The sequence below is a fragment of the Triturus cristatus genome, chromosome 3_1 (assembly GCF_964204655.1).
Source record: "Triturus cristatus chromosome 3_1, aTriCri1.1, whole genome shotgun sequence".
In the NCBI taxonomy this organism is placed as follows: Eukaryota; Metazoa; Chordata; class Amphibia; order Caudata; family Salamandridae; genus Triturus; species Triturus cristatus.
The window spans coordinates 535063393-535079742 of NC_140583.1; the positions used below are offsets into that span (position 1 = coordinate 535063393).

Below are 16350 nucleotides of genomic sequence, written 5' to 3' on the forward strand. Positions count from 1 at the left end.
TACACTGGAATAAATGAAAGAAAAGAAACAGTGAAAAATAAAGGACATGGATATAATGAAGAGGACTCAGGGGTCGAGTTTCCGGTCATGGCCAACCATTTGTAGCAGGGGAATGGAATCGGCATTCAGTGGACTGTAAAGTTGTCGTTTTAAAGCATGAACATCAACTATTTTTATATATAATAACAAACAACTATGCCGAAATTTACAGATTCGCATTGGTGCACGCAGTGCTGGTTTATGATTAATTATAGTGGTTACGCAGAGGATTGCACTGGTAATCTGAGGGTTGGGGAGTACAGATAATCGAGAAAGACATGTTTTTGGGGGTTCTGGGTAATGTAGTATTCATTTGTAAATAGGAGTGAGTGAGTGAGTTTTGAAGATCAGAAGTCCGTAATCCAGTGTTTCTGTAGGCTCTGGTCCCAGACACATGTGATCAATCACCTGGGAGTAGCCGGGGAGTTGAGATAAGAAGTCGTGGTTTAAACATTGGATTCCACCATGAGTGAGAGGAAGGCGTGTGCTTCGGCACGCTTGGAAATGTGAACGAGATACAACGCATTCAAAACGCTTGTTTAAACAAAAGCCGGCATGAAGCGAGTTTGGGTGCTTTTATAATGCACGGAAATCATTATGTGTCACGGTAAGCATCTTTAAAAATGTGTTTGAAGAGGTGCTTTGAATAAATACGGGAGAGGCGTCTTCTTAGTGTAGGAGGTCCAATTTGATATTTGTGGCAGCTGATAACGATGTGGGTGTTTTTGAAAGGGGATGGTTGCTTTAGTTTGGTGTATGACCTTGGAGGTTTAAATGCAGTTGTTTATATAGTCAGCATGCAACTATGCATTGGACTGGAATGAGTAATTGAAGAAGTTTGAAAAACTGGAGAATAAGGAAATAGAGTAAATTATGGATTAACAGAAGAATAAAAGGTTTAGCATTTAATTGATTGGATTCATTCAGACACACAGTTGTGCAGCTTGAGTTGGGGTACCAAATGAGGTCCCCGTGTGTTCTGTTGCATTGTACGCATTAGGCGGAGCGCGTCAAGCATGCACACCATCATGGTTCTGAAGAAGTCAAGTTTTTAAACATTGTGAGTACGCTGATGTGCATCTCACCCTCAAAATTGTTAATTACTTTATAAAAGTAGCATTTTCAGACTTGTTACTTGAAATCTGACTTTACCATTAAAGCCGGTTTTAAATTAGAATTTTTAGGCACCAAACTACCAGCTCCCATTTGAAAGTTAATCATTTATTAAATGTAATATGGTAGCCCAATATTATCCTATGGGAGCGGTAGGCCTTGAAATAGTAAAAAATTAATTTAAGAGTGCTTCACTACCAAGACATATAGACGTTAAGAGTACATGTCCAACTTTTTCAATACACTGAACCATGCCCTGTGGACTATTTAGGGCGTACTGTGCGAGTTACTTATATCTATTAAAAAGGAAGGCTTAGGCCTGGCAAGAAGAATAGCTTAATGAAAATTCCGATAGAATGCATTTCAGCCATCAAGATACCATTTTCAACCTTTACTTTTTTTTGTAACTTTAAACAATATTTGGTGTGCAACAATTGTGTGTGTGCTCTGCCCACCGCACGCAAGTAAACCGATTATAGAAGCTGGGGACCAAATGGTAAATCAGACCCAGAATACACAACCTTTAATCCCATAGGCTGTCGCAATTTAAACAAGATTATTAATGGTTATACAGTTAGTTGAGACATAAATGATGTTCTGCAATGATTCAGTTGCTTTAATTAAGGGGCTGATTACTGTGCTGTCCGGTAAGGCTTTGAACGGGATTCAGATTCGGCAAATCTGATTCAGAACCTATGTTTTCAACCGAATCGATTCGGATCCTATGTTTCCAACTGAATCAGACAGATTTTCGAACGACCAATTACAATACAAGGAAACTGTTTGGCTGTCCGAATCAGTTTCCAAATAGCATTCTGACAGCCCGAATTGTACAGCTTTATGGACATGGTTTTCGAGCGAGCGATTACGATGACCGATTTGGACAGCTGTACTGATTTGGTCTGTCCGACACAAAACAGCTGTCGGAATCTGACTTTGGGGGCCATAGTAGGCCCCCCTTAACCAGGATGCCTCCGGTTAGGCCCAAGGGACCCCTCTTTCCAACCATGCACAGTATGGCCGGCACCATGGGGTGCCAGTCACAGGGTGAAAGGTTTTCCCAACAACCCCTTTTTTCAACGGGAGCCCGAGTTCTCGTTCGGATCACAGCCTCTCATTGAAGTCAGTGGGAGTCCGACCGAACAATGTACGGAAGCATCGTAATCGGTCGGTCAGACTCACAGAAACAGATTCGGTTGAAACTAATTCCGAAACCGATTTGGTCATTATCGGCCCCTTAGTGATGATAATATTCAAAACCTCATACAGTTTACTGCTCCAAACACGTAGCTGCAGAAACTAAAAAATCCCAAATCCGTCGCTAATTGGCAGTTATGATGTAAACCCAATGCATTTCGGGAAAACCCTTAATCAGGGGTAATTGTAATGTAAAACAAAAGAAGATCTGTTCAGAACAGTTTGTAGAGAGCTTCAGAGTATTCATAGGTGGCAATCGATAACCAGGATGAATGCAACATGCAAATTCAGGTGCAAAATGGTGTCCAACACAACATGTGATCTCTTTCTTAAATTAATTTGTGCCTGAGTGCCTCAATATCAGAGCCTCATGCACTGTGTGAACACTGTGTAAACATCAATACTACACAACTGGAAGAAGCAATAATGAACATGCGCCCAACCAAACAAAACCGTGAAGTAAGCGGAAATGCAACCCAAATGCAGTGCTTCTGCATGATAAGCCGCTAGGTGTTGCTCCCCTCAAATATATGGTTACTTATGATAACCTGTCAATCCATAAACATGAACACATCTGTGATTGAAAAACTCTGTGGTAATTCTCTGAATGTTATTCTGTGTGTTAGCTAACTAAAAATGAGTTGAAACAAGTCTTTACCTCTCAACACGTAGACTGACTCAATACGCTGAAGATTTATGTGAATGAAAACACATGCATCCCAGACTCGCAGCATACTATGTTACACCTCTGCTAGTGGGGCAAAATTCTACAAAATATAGAGAGAAGTAGTTAGACTGATGATAGATAAATTATGAGGAAAGCAGTGGGGTAAAATGTGAAGGTGTGTCATTTACCTTGCAGAAATGAAGGGTGGATAGCCTCCCTCACAGACGAAACCCAGAATGAGATCTGCATGCCTCATGTAAAGCATATGGTCCGGAAGGGAACGAAAAGTGTGGTCAAAAGAAAAGACATACTCCCATATATGTGCAAGATGCATTTACTATTGCACAGTATCTGAAAGATATCAATTGCCAGGCTGCCATGCTGCAAACTGTGCGGCAAACACAAACAGTCTACAAAGGTATCAATATTAGGTTGCACTAGGATAAACAAAAGTGAAAGCATGACAAATGTGAACATAACATGAGAAGCCATTGAGCATTAAAGCTGTAAATGCAACATGGTTACAAATTTACACAAACAACAACAACTAGTGACATGCTAACACAGCCAAGACCTCATTGTAAACATGCTCATTATACAAATACTTTCATGTGGTAATCAACATTTGTATAATTGTTCAACATCAGTGTATACAAAACAGCCTAGGATGGTATAATATTCAGCAATGATTTGAAAGGTTCCGGAAGGACCCTGTTACCTTGTAATAATGCATGAAAACACCATGCATGAGCAACATGTTATCCGTAAAGGTTGAGAAACCAATAGATACAAACTATGTAATGGTAATAAGAAACTGTGCAGTATAATGGATTATTATCTGTGATATGAAGTGCACCAATCATAAAAAGCACAGCATCTCAATTTTGTCATTTAACCTCTGGGTTAAGAGAGTATCAAATTTCTTAATCCAGTAGGTTTCTCGTTGCACTAACATTTTATGTATGTTCATTTTAGAATTAGACCTGACAACATTGAAAGTGAATTTGAGCTATCAAGTATCATGCGTTTGTGCTCAGTAATGCATATCTTAATTTTCCTTTCAGCTTTTCCAACATACACAAGTACAAAAGGACATTTATGCTGTAAATGACATTTTTGGTGTTGCCACAATTTAATTGATTGGCCTGTTTTAAGTTGTATGGCTGTGTCGTCGATGAGGACATCATTGCAATGTATACAATTTGGACATTTTTTAGTGCGAGGGTGTGTTTCCAAATTCACTACTTTTTTTTAGAGGCAAGTATTACTTTGAGATGTCTTGTTTGTTGATGAGCAAGGATAGGTTTGTGTGCACACAGTCCCTTGAAGTCTGGCTCAGTTTGTAATAGCTCCCATCGATGGTTGATGATGCATTTGATAACAAGAGACTTTGTAAAGAATTTAGGAACAAACGCCAACCATGAAGGTTTGTTAGTTGTGACTTTTTGGAGCAGGCTTATTCGATGAAAAGATGACACGCGTTGTATAGCTGCATCAAGTATGGCAGTGGGATAATCTCTTGTGCGGAACGCAGATCTGTATTCTGGAAGGCTCGATGACCACTTCACTTTGTTAGATGTGATCCTTTTGATGCGAAGATACTGGGAAAAATGTAGATGCTGTTTTAAGCACTGAGGGTGAAAACTTTAAGAACGTAAAGAATTATTTTGATCAGTTTGTTATATGCTTTGGTCTTGATGCCCGTTGGCGTTAGTTCAATAAACACATTAAGAAATTATATAGTTTTATTGCTGATGGTGTGGGTGAATTGAATCCATGTTTTTTGGGGTTTAATTGAAAGATGTGAGTCTCAAGATCCTCTTTTTGACCCTTACAAATGAGGCAGAAATCATCAATGTATCAGAGGTATGCAACTAGGTGTTCCTGCCATGTCTGTACAGTGAAGATATAATGTTCTTCAAGCTTTTACTTGAGAAGTTTATATAGCTAGTTGCCCCCCAAAAAACTCATTGATGTTGAGTTCTTTTGGAGATAAAATCCACCATACCACAAAAAGTGACTGTAATTTAAACAGAAATGCAACAGTTCAAATAGGAATACTTTGTTGGCACCAATATGTTCTTGCTGTAGTAATGCCCATTCAGCTGCTTCTATGCCATCATTGTGAGAATTAATGTATAAAGTGCAGTGACGTCAATGGTGCAAATCCACCATATTTTGCTGTCAATTGCTGTTGTTTGTATGATGCTATTCAAAAAAGAAGTGGTGTCCTGTATGAATGACTTGCACTTTGGAGCAAAAGGTCGTAAAAAGATGTCTAAATTTTTCGAAGTGGTTCATGCAATGATCCACCAGCTCATACTATTGGTCTAAAGGGTGGATCTTTGGGATGTTGTGTATTTTTGGTAACATGTATAGTTTCAGTCTTTGAGGAAAATCAGTGGTTAGAAACTGTTTAGTCTTATCATTAATCCACTCAAACAACAACGCCTTCTTTAAGACTTCTGCCACTGTGGCAGAGATATCCATGGTGGGATCACGGTTCAGATGAAATGATGTATTTTCATCAGACACATGAGCCGTTCCATTAGACTTGTAGTAAATACAGTCCACCACTACTAGGGCTCCTTCCTTGTCTGCTAGTTGAAAAGTCCAATTCTAGTTATTTGCCAAAGAGTGGAGCAAGCCAATTCTTTTCTACAATGCACAGAAGAGGAAGCCACGTATAAAGAATTTAAAGTTAAACGTACCTTCATGGCACCCACCTCACGTGACACTGGACACATTTGAATCATTGGTCAAGAAAGAGTTCAAATGCCTTATATTCAAGAACCAAGAACAATTACAGAAAAAGAAAGGGGCCTACTCAGCTCAAGGGGAAACACATTTATTTGAAGATGGGATTATAAACAAGTTAACCCAGCACCTGAAAAAGAGAGATCACTGAATGTTTCAAAGTAAAAAGTTGAACTGGAAGAAATTATTAGAGGATGTTTAGATTTTGAGAATTTGACCCAATATCAGAAAATATAATTAATTTACTTGAGTAAGGAAATTGCAATATGTGCAGCAACTACATATGATAGACTGATTGATTTGACCCGAAAACATAAAATTGATGTTTAAGAAAGTTTTCCATTTCTGAAAGGTTTCAGGGTAAAGATGGATGCTGAAGAAATTGAGACAATGCGGTCTTCAAGAATGCGATTACACATTGCAGAATTAGTCAAATTCATTTGTAAATGGAATGGTTTTGAGAAATTGGAAAGCAAGTGGCCAAGGAAACATGAGAAGGAATAGAAACCACCAGACCTAGTTGGAGTGTGTGTTCATGTACCATAGAACAGAGGTGAAAGTGCAACATTTGTGAACAATATTTCAAAATTTAGAGACAAGCATGTATACTGGTACCCACAAGTTGATGAATTTGTTAAAACTTTAAAGGTGTTGTGGATCGATTTTTGGTTGTTGGGCAATAGCCATGTGAGGAGACAATGGTAGATGGTTGCATTAACGCACCATCTTCTGTAGTTATGGAGAAACATGAAGCAGTGATTTCTTTCATGAAGGGCTGAGTGCCACCAAAATAATTGAATTGAGTTCATATTTATCCAATGGCCCAAGACCCAAAGATATCGGTTCATGGATTTTATGAAAGATTGCTTCAGGAGTTTCAACAACACAGTAGGAAAGAATGTCCTGATGCCAGCGACATGAGATTCTTTGAATCCCAGTTTATTATGGATTAATGATCTCTGGTCAGATCAATGTGCACATACGGTAAAGTTTGATTTGTTGGCAAAGAAAGTTGATAGATGGTATTCTGAGGTATGAAGGGTACTGTAGTGATGGGCAAGAAATAATGCAGAAAGAGATCAAGGTGGAACTTATGATATGATGACTCAGAGGAAGTTTGCTCAGGGAGGATTTCAGAATAAGTTGTTTGCAGGGAGTGAAGGTGATATGCAAGGTGATGTTCCACAAGCAGAAATACAAGGAGCTCAAGGAGGTTTTGGTGTTTCACTGGATAGAGGTAGAGGTGTTTTGGTTGGTTCAAATTCAGTTATGGATGTTGCAACGGTGAAGAAAATGACCTTTTGCCATCTTTATAACAGATTTGACCATTGGAAGAGGAAGTGTAGACTTAATTCTGACACAGTAAATGGAAATGTGAAAATACAGAGAGCAATGCAAATACAAAATGAGCTAGTTCAGCAAATGTAAATGTCAATTCAAAACCAGGACCCAATGATACAAGTTGCATAAGCCCAGATACTCCCACAAAAAATGTAAATCCCTAACAATAATTTAAATCCGTTGCCCAAAGTGAATATGAACTCTTTTCAGAACCAAAATCAGAACACATTTCTGTTTTTGAAAATTACAGTTTTATCCTCAATGTTTCTGACATTATCAGATCCATTGTCAGAACAGTGGAGGTTTCTACACCTACCCCAATTTGGAACGAAGATCCAAGTTGTAGGAGTTTTAAACAAACAAATTACAAATCCAGTTTCAGAGAAGGCTGCAGTAAAAATAGGTTATTTTGAGGAACGTCTCTAATTTGTGACTCCAGACTCTAGCTCCTGTATTAGTGTTGCATCTGCAAACTTTGGCAGTAGACCAACTATCAGATTGATGGTGACTCGTCTACCATCTTATTCAGCAGCATCAACACAAAGAACTACTAACATGCAATCTCATTGCTCATATGCTTGAAGTTAAACTCAAAGAACGCTGGGACATTTTGGAATAGAGGAACTGGTAAAGTACTCCGACTTTGGGGTACATGTTCAGGAATCACATTTGTTGCTGGATATGGTAGAATTGTTTCAACTGCAGCCAAGATGGAGCCCTATAAATATGGCAGGCCTTCTTAAACAGGATTGTTTTCTCTTCAATAGCAGGTGGAAACACGTCCTGTAAAAAGCAAGATAGCAGAGAATGATGAATGGTGGCAGAGCGAAATCTGCTGAATAAAAGAACTAACATGACCCAGACATCAAGGAGCGCACCAAGAAAGAGAATCAGCAGCATGCCATTGTACTAAGGTAAATTATAAACTGGATAGGGAATCCCCATTGAGTGCTAAAAGAATAATCATTCTATGCATGAGGAAAATAATTCCCATTTATTCTTGCTCATAGGTTGCATGACATCCACCCCAAGATGATATTTGTGTTTTTATTCAACAGGAGCACAATTTTATTCTAGAAACATTGTTGCAGCGGAATCCCTTTTCTTTTTCTTTCATTTCTCATATATGGGCCCATGTACTGAGTTCATTCTACCATACATTAGAAATCAAATAATTGTAAGCACAGTTTCTGTGGAACGAACATGAATACACAATTAACAAAGACTCTTTTTTTTATGGGAAGTTTTGGATAACTGCTATTGCAATAAAGCTCAGAATCAATGCATAGAAGTTTCATGTTATGCAGTTCAGTCACAAGTCTTACAGCTTGTAGTATAAAACCACACATTTATTCAAATAAATCTATTGCCGAATAAAAGAATCCATAAAGAGGATGGCTCGGGTTAAGATTTCCTGCCGCCAACAAATGTGAGAGTATGGTTCAAAAAAGTTCTCTTAGCATGGGAAAAGGGATCAGATTAAAGTCCACTAAGGAAATGTACATGGGCATGGGCAAGGGGAATTGAGTTATAATTAGGAAAGTTCAAGTCTGGTCTCTCACCAGAGTGCTCCAAATCATCAAGCTGGTAAGTTAATCAACAAAGGGCAAAAAGCAAGGGAACGAAATGTGCGGCGCTAGGAATGGTAGGTCAGAAATTGAGAGAGAGATTCCATGGCTCCTCTTTATAACGTCACTTTTCATCCCTAAAATAGTTCATTTGTGACATCAATTGTCACTATACGATGGTCTGATCATCATGTGACCATTAGTAACTCACAAGGCACAAAATGTGTACTTAATTTCAAATTGAGTCACAAAAAAGGTAATATAAGCTCATAAATTCATACCAAACATGATAAAAAGAAACAACCTTGTATTTTACAATACAAGACAATGTAGCACCGAAGGAGTATGCAGTTCCTGTAGGGTGGGGAAGGAAGAAAGAGGCTAGGTTGGCCAACACCCTTACTCAGTAGTGCAGTGTGGGTGACTCTGTAATGAATGTGGCTGCTCACCATCAAGCCACACCCAATACCCCAACACTCCCTTAAAACAGAGGTAAACACAACATTCCCTTAAGGTGAGGTAAAACACAACACTCCCTTAAGCCAGAGGTAAAACACAACACTCCCTCAAGGTGAGGACCCTTTCACCACTGCACCTTTTTAAATAGTACACTTTGCACAGCACCACCAAAAGACAAGGCAATTACGCAGCACTTCCTCATGGTGGGGCAAGAAAACAAATCCTAATGTATGGAATATAACACACATAAGTTTATTAATGTAATATTTATCGCAGATTAATAAAAGGTTCAAAACGGTCGGCCAAATATATCAGTAAAGGCAGATTCTCAAATGCCAATTACCTAAAATAAACAATTAAAATAAAATGCAATATGTACAGGTAGCAGAGAGTAGAAAATATATATACAAGAGAGAGAGGTTAGGAACACCTCACCGACTGGCTATGCAACATTCTTTCCATCGTCAGCTGGGGAAGTCCTTTTAACAGCCCAGGAAGAAGTACTAGTCAGGACTCAAATTTCATCACCAATCCACAGCAACACGTCTATTTTGTGGTGAACTTCCGCTTGGGCTCCAAAAGCCTCTAGCTTTAATACTATTCAAAGTGAGGTGAAGCTTCCAGCAAACCTCCCCCCCCCCCCTTTCTCATTAGAAAGAACCGAGCTGGCTTGTACTACTCCTGGGCGTAGTTTACGCAACTACGTGCTACGAGAATTGCACGTAGCACAGTGCAAAAACGCGTAGCGGGCATTTTTTGCTTGCTCACGGTCCTCAACATCAGGTTGGCGACCGCGAGCGAGCAAAATTACATTCTGGAGAGACGTTTTGCTCGCTAACGATCAGCAGCATCAAGTTGACGATTGCGAACGTGGAAAATAAACCTCCCTGTGAGATTATCAACGCGGAGAGGTCAGGTTTCTCATTGCGAGTGGTCACGTATGCTCGCAACCGCTCGCGATGAGAAACTACCAGTCCGCGTTGTGAAAACTGCCGCTCGAGTACAAATCTACTCGAGCGGCAGAAAACGACAGCTTGCACTGTGCAAGTCGCCGTTTGCAATGATTGCACAGTGCGGACAAGCATCCGGCACTGTGCAATCAGTGCGAACAGCATTTTCCCTACCGCACTACGCAGCTCGCATAGCTATGCGTAGTGCAAAGTGCACTTCGCGTAGCTACGCATAGCGCTACTACGTAAACTACGCCCAGGGTTAGCTTGTACCAGTCTGCGTCCAGGCCAAAAACAGTGGCTGGCCAGGCCCCTTTATAATGGCTCCGAGGCCAAGTGTGCACATTCCACAGATAATATCCAGTTCTCTCTGGTCTGTGAGGTGCGAAAAACAAGTGAGTAGCGAAAAAGACCTTGAATATGAATTGCAAGCACAGCTGTGTAGGCAGGAGCAAGGCAAAATCAGACATGAGGCCATGTCAAAGCCAATAGTAAGAACTCCTAATTCTGTGCAGCAGAAGCAAGGCAAAGTCAGAAAGCAAGATGGCATGAGACCATACGAAAGCCAATAGTCAAAGAACAAGATGATATGAAGCCATGTCAAAGCCAATAGTAAGCCCTTATATTATAAATGTACGGTTCTACTCCATGACAATTCCCACTAAAAGAGAATAAGATTACAAAACAGAAGAGAAGCAGGCATATGCAGGACCGTACTACATTAAGGCTAGGGTAAAATAACACACTAAAGTCATGGAAAATGGTGGTAGTTGAGGGTCGTCATAGGGTGCCAAACCACAAGAGTGGCTCTTTTACTACAGTCTCCCAATTTGGGAAGGGGGCCCTCACACACCCATTAGGGTGTCATGCTTCATCACAGGGCTTTCTCTTCATCAGGCCAGTGCTGCAATGCCTGACGGGCACCCTATGAGGGGCTTGTTATCAGAGATCTTTTTCCCAATTCATACAGGGGAGGTGCGTGTGAGCAGCCTAGTGGTGTAGATGTGAGGAGAAATAAAACGAGGCGAGGTGGTGCTCCAAAATGAATTTTAATCTGTGAGCCCACTCGTCTCAATTAAAATCAGAATAGGGATACCACCAATTATAATGGTAGGAGGTGTCTATATATTTATTTCCCTATGTGTGTAAATCAATCGGCAATTCTTCAGGACCTATCTTAATGCACAAGCTACACGTGTGGTTGGTTATGGAAAATGAACCAATCACTCTGATGACCTTTCAATGAAGTACCTTAATAATACAAATCACGGGACCAACCTAATGGGATTCAAAACAGAGGGAGAAAAACAACGGTGCATGAATAAGGTATGCACATACAGTAATAATGCCTCCACAATGAAATTAAAAACATGCACATGCACAAGTGGTTAGTGCAACTAAAGAGGTTCATGGTCAGACAACCATAATAAGCAGACTTGTGGCACACCTGACATTTACAAAACCTACTGGTTTCATTGGTGGTATCCAACCACCGTAGGAAATGGCGCAATGGAACTCACCCAATTCGGGTTCAAGTCACGCCTCATCAATAGTTAGGCAGGGCAACGATCATTACAAAAGTTAACGTCATGCTGGTTTTGAGGAGAGAAAGGGGGAAGATAGAAACACGATGGGTATAAGCAAGGATGGAAGGCTGCCCAAGGATGAGCATCCTGTCAAAGTAGCATAGGTCTCTGGTGCCAAAAGGGGGCAGGGGGGAAGAACAGTGGGGCAGCTTACTTACAGTTTTCCTGGAAAACAGGGGCCGGGAACCTACTCCTCGCTCTGCTTTGTTGGGAGGAAGCAAGGTATGTGAAGCCAGTGGGTTTAAGTAGCAGGGAAGAACGTCGGTCTTAAGATATACACGGGGATCTTGGCCAACCGGCTTGCACCTTACATGCCTGGTCTTATTGACCCGGACCAGACGGGGTTCATTCCAGAGCACCAAACACCTGACAACACGAAGCGCGCTCTACATCTTGTCGAGAAGGCCTTCCGTACGGCGGGAGAATATATGCTGCTCACAATCGATGCCGAAAAGGCGTTCGATCGTGTCCACTGGCCCTACTTGGAGCTGGTGCTAATGCGGATGGGACTGGGAGAGAAATTTCGCACTCACATTTTCAACTGCTACAAGTTCCCGTCGGCCTCAGTTTGGGTGAATGGCCACACGTCCTCCAGATTTCCTATAGAGAGGGGCACGAGACTGGGATTAAGTTTGGGGGATATGATCATACCATCAGCCTTTATGCGGATGATGTGCTTTTATCGTTATCCAACCCGCGTGAGGCGCTGCCGGCTTGCCTAGCGGACTTGGACACCTTTGCACAGGCCGCGGGGTTTAAGGTGAATATCGACAAGTCGCTGGCTCTTAGTCTCTCCTTGTCTCAGCCCACCTGGGAGCATCTTTTGAGCCTACTCCCCATCCAGTGGGCGGGGTCTACGGTCGCATATTTGGGGATTCAGCTGGCCTCCACCCTTACGCAGAGAACTCGGTCAGTGGAAACACTACCCTCTCTCTTGGTTGGGCAAAATCGCAGCAGTCAAAATGACAATGCTGCCTCAGATCCTTTACCTCTTTCGCACTATCCCTCTACATCCGCCCACTGGCTGGATACAGCAGACACAATCAGAGCTCGCCCAGTTTATCTGGAATGGTCGGAAGCCGCGCATGAAGCGGTCACTGTCCACCCTCCCGCCCAAAAGCATTGGGCTTGGGATTCCCGACCTACAACTCTACTTTGAAGCTGCCCATTTATGGCACTTGGTGAAATGGAGTCGTTGGGAGTCAGAGAAACACTGGCTGTTTCAAGATCAAGCTGTGGCAGCACGGCCTTTGCAGGAAATCCCCTTCCTACGCAAACAACATCGGCCCCCTAATCTGTACAACTCATATATCACCCGTGTTCCTCTGGAAGTGGAGGACCGCATCAATGTTCACCATGAACTCACCACCTTTCCCTCTCGGCTTACCCCTTTGTTCGATAATCCAGAGTTCTGCCCGGGGATGGATTTGGCGGCCTTCGCCGGCTAGAAGCCGGCAGGATGCCAATTTTTTTATATTATATGTACGATGCAGACGGAGTTATTCCGTTCCAGCAATTCAAACAGGAATACAGGCTGTCTGAGGCGGAAAGGCTCAGGTAACTACAAGTTCGTCCATTTGCGGATAGACCACTTTCCTAATACGAGCGATAGCTCCTAACGCGCACATCGGACAAACAGCTAATCTCTGACATATACAGCATGCTACAGGTTAGATTTGTACACACTTACAATCCCGGCAGGATGCGTTGGGAGAGGGAGCTGGGTAGGAGACTGACTCACAAGGAGTGGGAGGGTATTTATTACAGGGCCAGACATTCAGCTTATCACATGGGGCTTACAGACCCCCTTACAAAGGTAGTGACATACTGGTACTACACCCCGGAACGTCTACACGCTATGCATCGGACAAGGGATGCGAAGTGCTGGAGGGGTTGCGATCATATAGGCACCCTGGTACACTTACTCTGGGAATGTGAACACAATCAGCCATATTGGACTCAGGTGATCGATGAGGTGGACAAGCATTTTTACACAGCGATACCACGCTTCCCGGTGTATATACTGTTAGGCCTCCCAAATCCCTTGACATATCCGCTTAAATCACGCAGGGGTCGACAAATGGCCATTGCGTTGGGATCAGCGACACAGAACATACTTATTCACTGGCGCACCCCCACCATTCTGACCCTCACGGGCTGGGTATACCGTTTGTGGCATTTCCTTGGCATGGAGAAACTTACGCTAACGCTGGCTGGGGAGGGCACCAAGTATGGGGAGTTGTGGAAACCTTTTCTGGCGCTCTTGTCCTCTGAATTCCGAGAGGTTACTTACCATCGTTACTTGCGCTTGTTGCACTTATCAGATGAGCAGGGGGAGGAGAAGGGATAAAGACTTGACGGGGGAGTTGGAGGGCTGCGTTGATGGAAATGGAAATACCCAATTCACCAACAATATCGATCTGCAGGCCGAAGTCAGACAATCATAGAGGGACACACAGGTCATGCAGTAGAGTGATTTCAAGTGGGTGAAGTCCCCGCATTGGGATGCAAATACTGACCCCTTCGGTTTGGTCTGACAGGCATCAGTCCAGATCACTTTTCTTGGCTGCTTCCTTGAAGTCAGTTCTGTCAAGGGGGCAACAATGGTCCTTTATCCCTTGGAAAACTGTCTGCAGTACCTAATGAGACCTAAAAAGGTCCTCACCTCTGTCTGGGTCTTGGGGGGCTCCCAAGCCAGAATGGTCTTCATCTTAAGCTGTAGGGTTGCCACCCGGCCACTTCCTACATGGTGCCCTAAGTACACCACAGATCCTTGCCCTATCTGACACTTACTGACCTTGATAGTGAAGCTTGCCTTCTACGGAGCCTTCAACATTTTGCAGAGGTGTTGCAAGTGTTCCTCTCAGCTGGAGCTGAACACAGCAATGTCATCCAGGTAGGCGGCACTGAATTCCTCCAGCCCGAACAGTACCTGGTTGACCTGTCTCTAAAATGTGGCAGGGGCGTTCTTCAACCCAAAGGGCATGACACAGAACTGGTAGTGCCCCTCTGGCATTGAAAATACTGACCTCTCTCTTGCCCCATCAGTCAAGGCAATCTGCCAGTACCCTGATGTTAGATTAAATGTACTGAGGCACCAGGCAGCTCGCAAGTGATCAATAAGCTCATCAGCTCAGGGGATGGGGTGCACGTCAGCTTTTGGAACCAAGACCACAGGGCTAGCCTGGGGGCTGCTGGAGGGCTCTATTATCCCTAACGCCTACATCTTGGAAACTTCTTCTTCCTTATTGTTCACCCTGACTTTGTCAGTTACTCTGTAAAGTTTGTGCTTTTACAGGTAAATTGACCCAGTGTCAATGAGTACACCAACTGGTGATTCCTGGAGTCAGGGAGAACAGGGAGGCAAACAGTCCCAGCACCTGGCAACAGTCCCTTTGCTGCTCTGGGGTCAGGGTGAGAGAGAGGTTCATACCATCCACTGATCCATAATATTCCTTAGCAGACATGAGGTCAGGAAGAGGCTCACTCTCCTCTTCCATTCTATCATCTGTAGCCAGGATAATTGTCACTTCAAACCTCTCAGTGAGGTTTGAGGCGGTTCATGTGCAGGACCCTCAAAGGATTCCTAGGAGTCTGCAAGTTCACCAAGTAGGTTACTTCACTCTTGCGCTCCACCACCTTAAATGACCCAGTCCACTTGTCTTGGAGCTCACAAGGTTCCACTGGTGCCATCGCCCACACCTTTTGGCCAGGCTGAATCTCAACCAGAGTGGCATGTTGGCCGTAACATCATTTCATCTCCTCCTGGCTCACCTGAGTGAGTTTCCTGAAGCGCTGAGTCTGGTTCCTGGAGGCGAGCATATAGCTGAACACATCTGCGGGGGGGGGGGGTCTTACCAGGAGTTTTATCCTAATGCTCCTTCACCAGACTGAGAGACCCTCTAACAGGGTGCCCATGCAGCAATTCAAAGGGACTGGACCCTAAGTATTTCTGCCGTACCTCCCTGAAGGCAAACAACAGGCATTGTAACAAAACATCCCACTTCCATCTCATGAGTTCTGTAAGACCCTTGATCAGGCCTTTCAGGGTTCGATTGAATCTCTCAACCAACCCATTTCCTTGAATCTCATACATTCCACCATACTCCTCCCACAATGACATCATATACCTAAATATGAAGTTTGCACTACGGTCAGAGAACGCCTCTGGGAAACCCCACATGGAAAAAGATCCCCATCAATGCACGGCTCACCACAGGGGCCGTTATTGTCAAGAGAGGGACAGCTTCCGGGTACGAGTTGGCATGGTCCACCAAGGTATACTTGTTGCCTAACGCTGTCTTGGTTTCCAGCTAGGCCTGGGTGGTGAATTACGTTCCGCTCGGGGAATTTGCAAAATTTAGGCAATTTTGCATTCCGTGGAAAACACAGAATCTGCCAAAATGTTTTCGCTTGTTCATGCTCTCAAAATGCGTGTTTGCGAGATATTTCCCCCCGAGCTAGCAAACAGCATTCAGGAACAGGAAAAAAGCATCGCGAACGAGCGGAACAAGCAATGCCGCATGTTCGCAGAATTTCTGCGTGCTCGCGGAGATTTTTTACCATTTTGCGGACCTTTGCGTAGCGCGACTATGCAAATTCCGCCCACCCCTAGTTCCAGTGGCTCCACAATATCACTACTCGCCCACTCGAAAGGAGTGCACACCACAGGG

The 16350-nt window shown here is 43.1% G+C and overlaps 1 long non-coding RNA gene across 1 annotated transcript in view; it reads left to right on the top strand.

Annotated features, from left to right (window-relative positions):
* The first annotated feature begins 505 nt into the window (after positions 1-505).
* Positions 506-16350, top strand: part of LOC146860549 (uncharacterized) — a 92786-nt gene continuing 76941 nt past the window's right edge. The window contains exons 1-2 of the long non-coding RNA XR_014979167.1: positions 506-646; positions 7882-8028. This is a non-coding gene — a long non-coding RNA (uncharacterized LOC146860549). The remainder of the gene's footprint in view (positions 647-7881; positions 8029-16350) is intronic.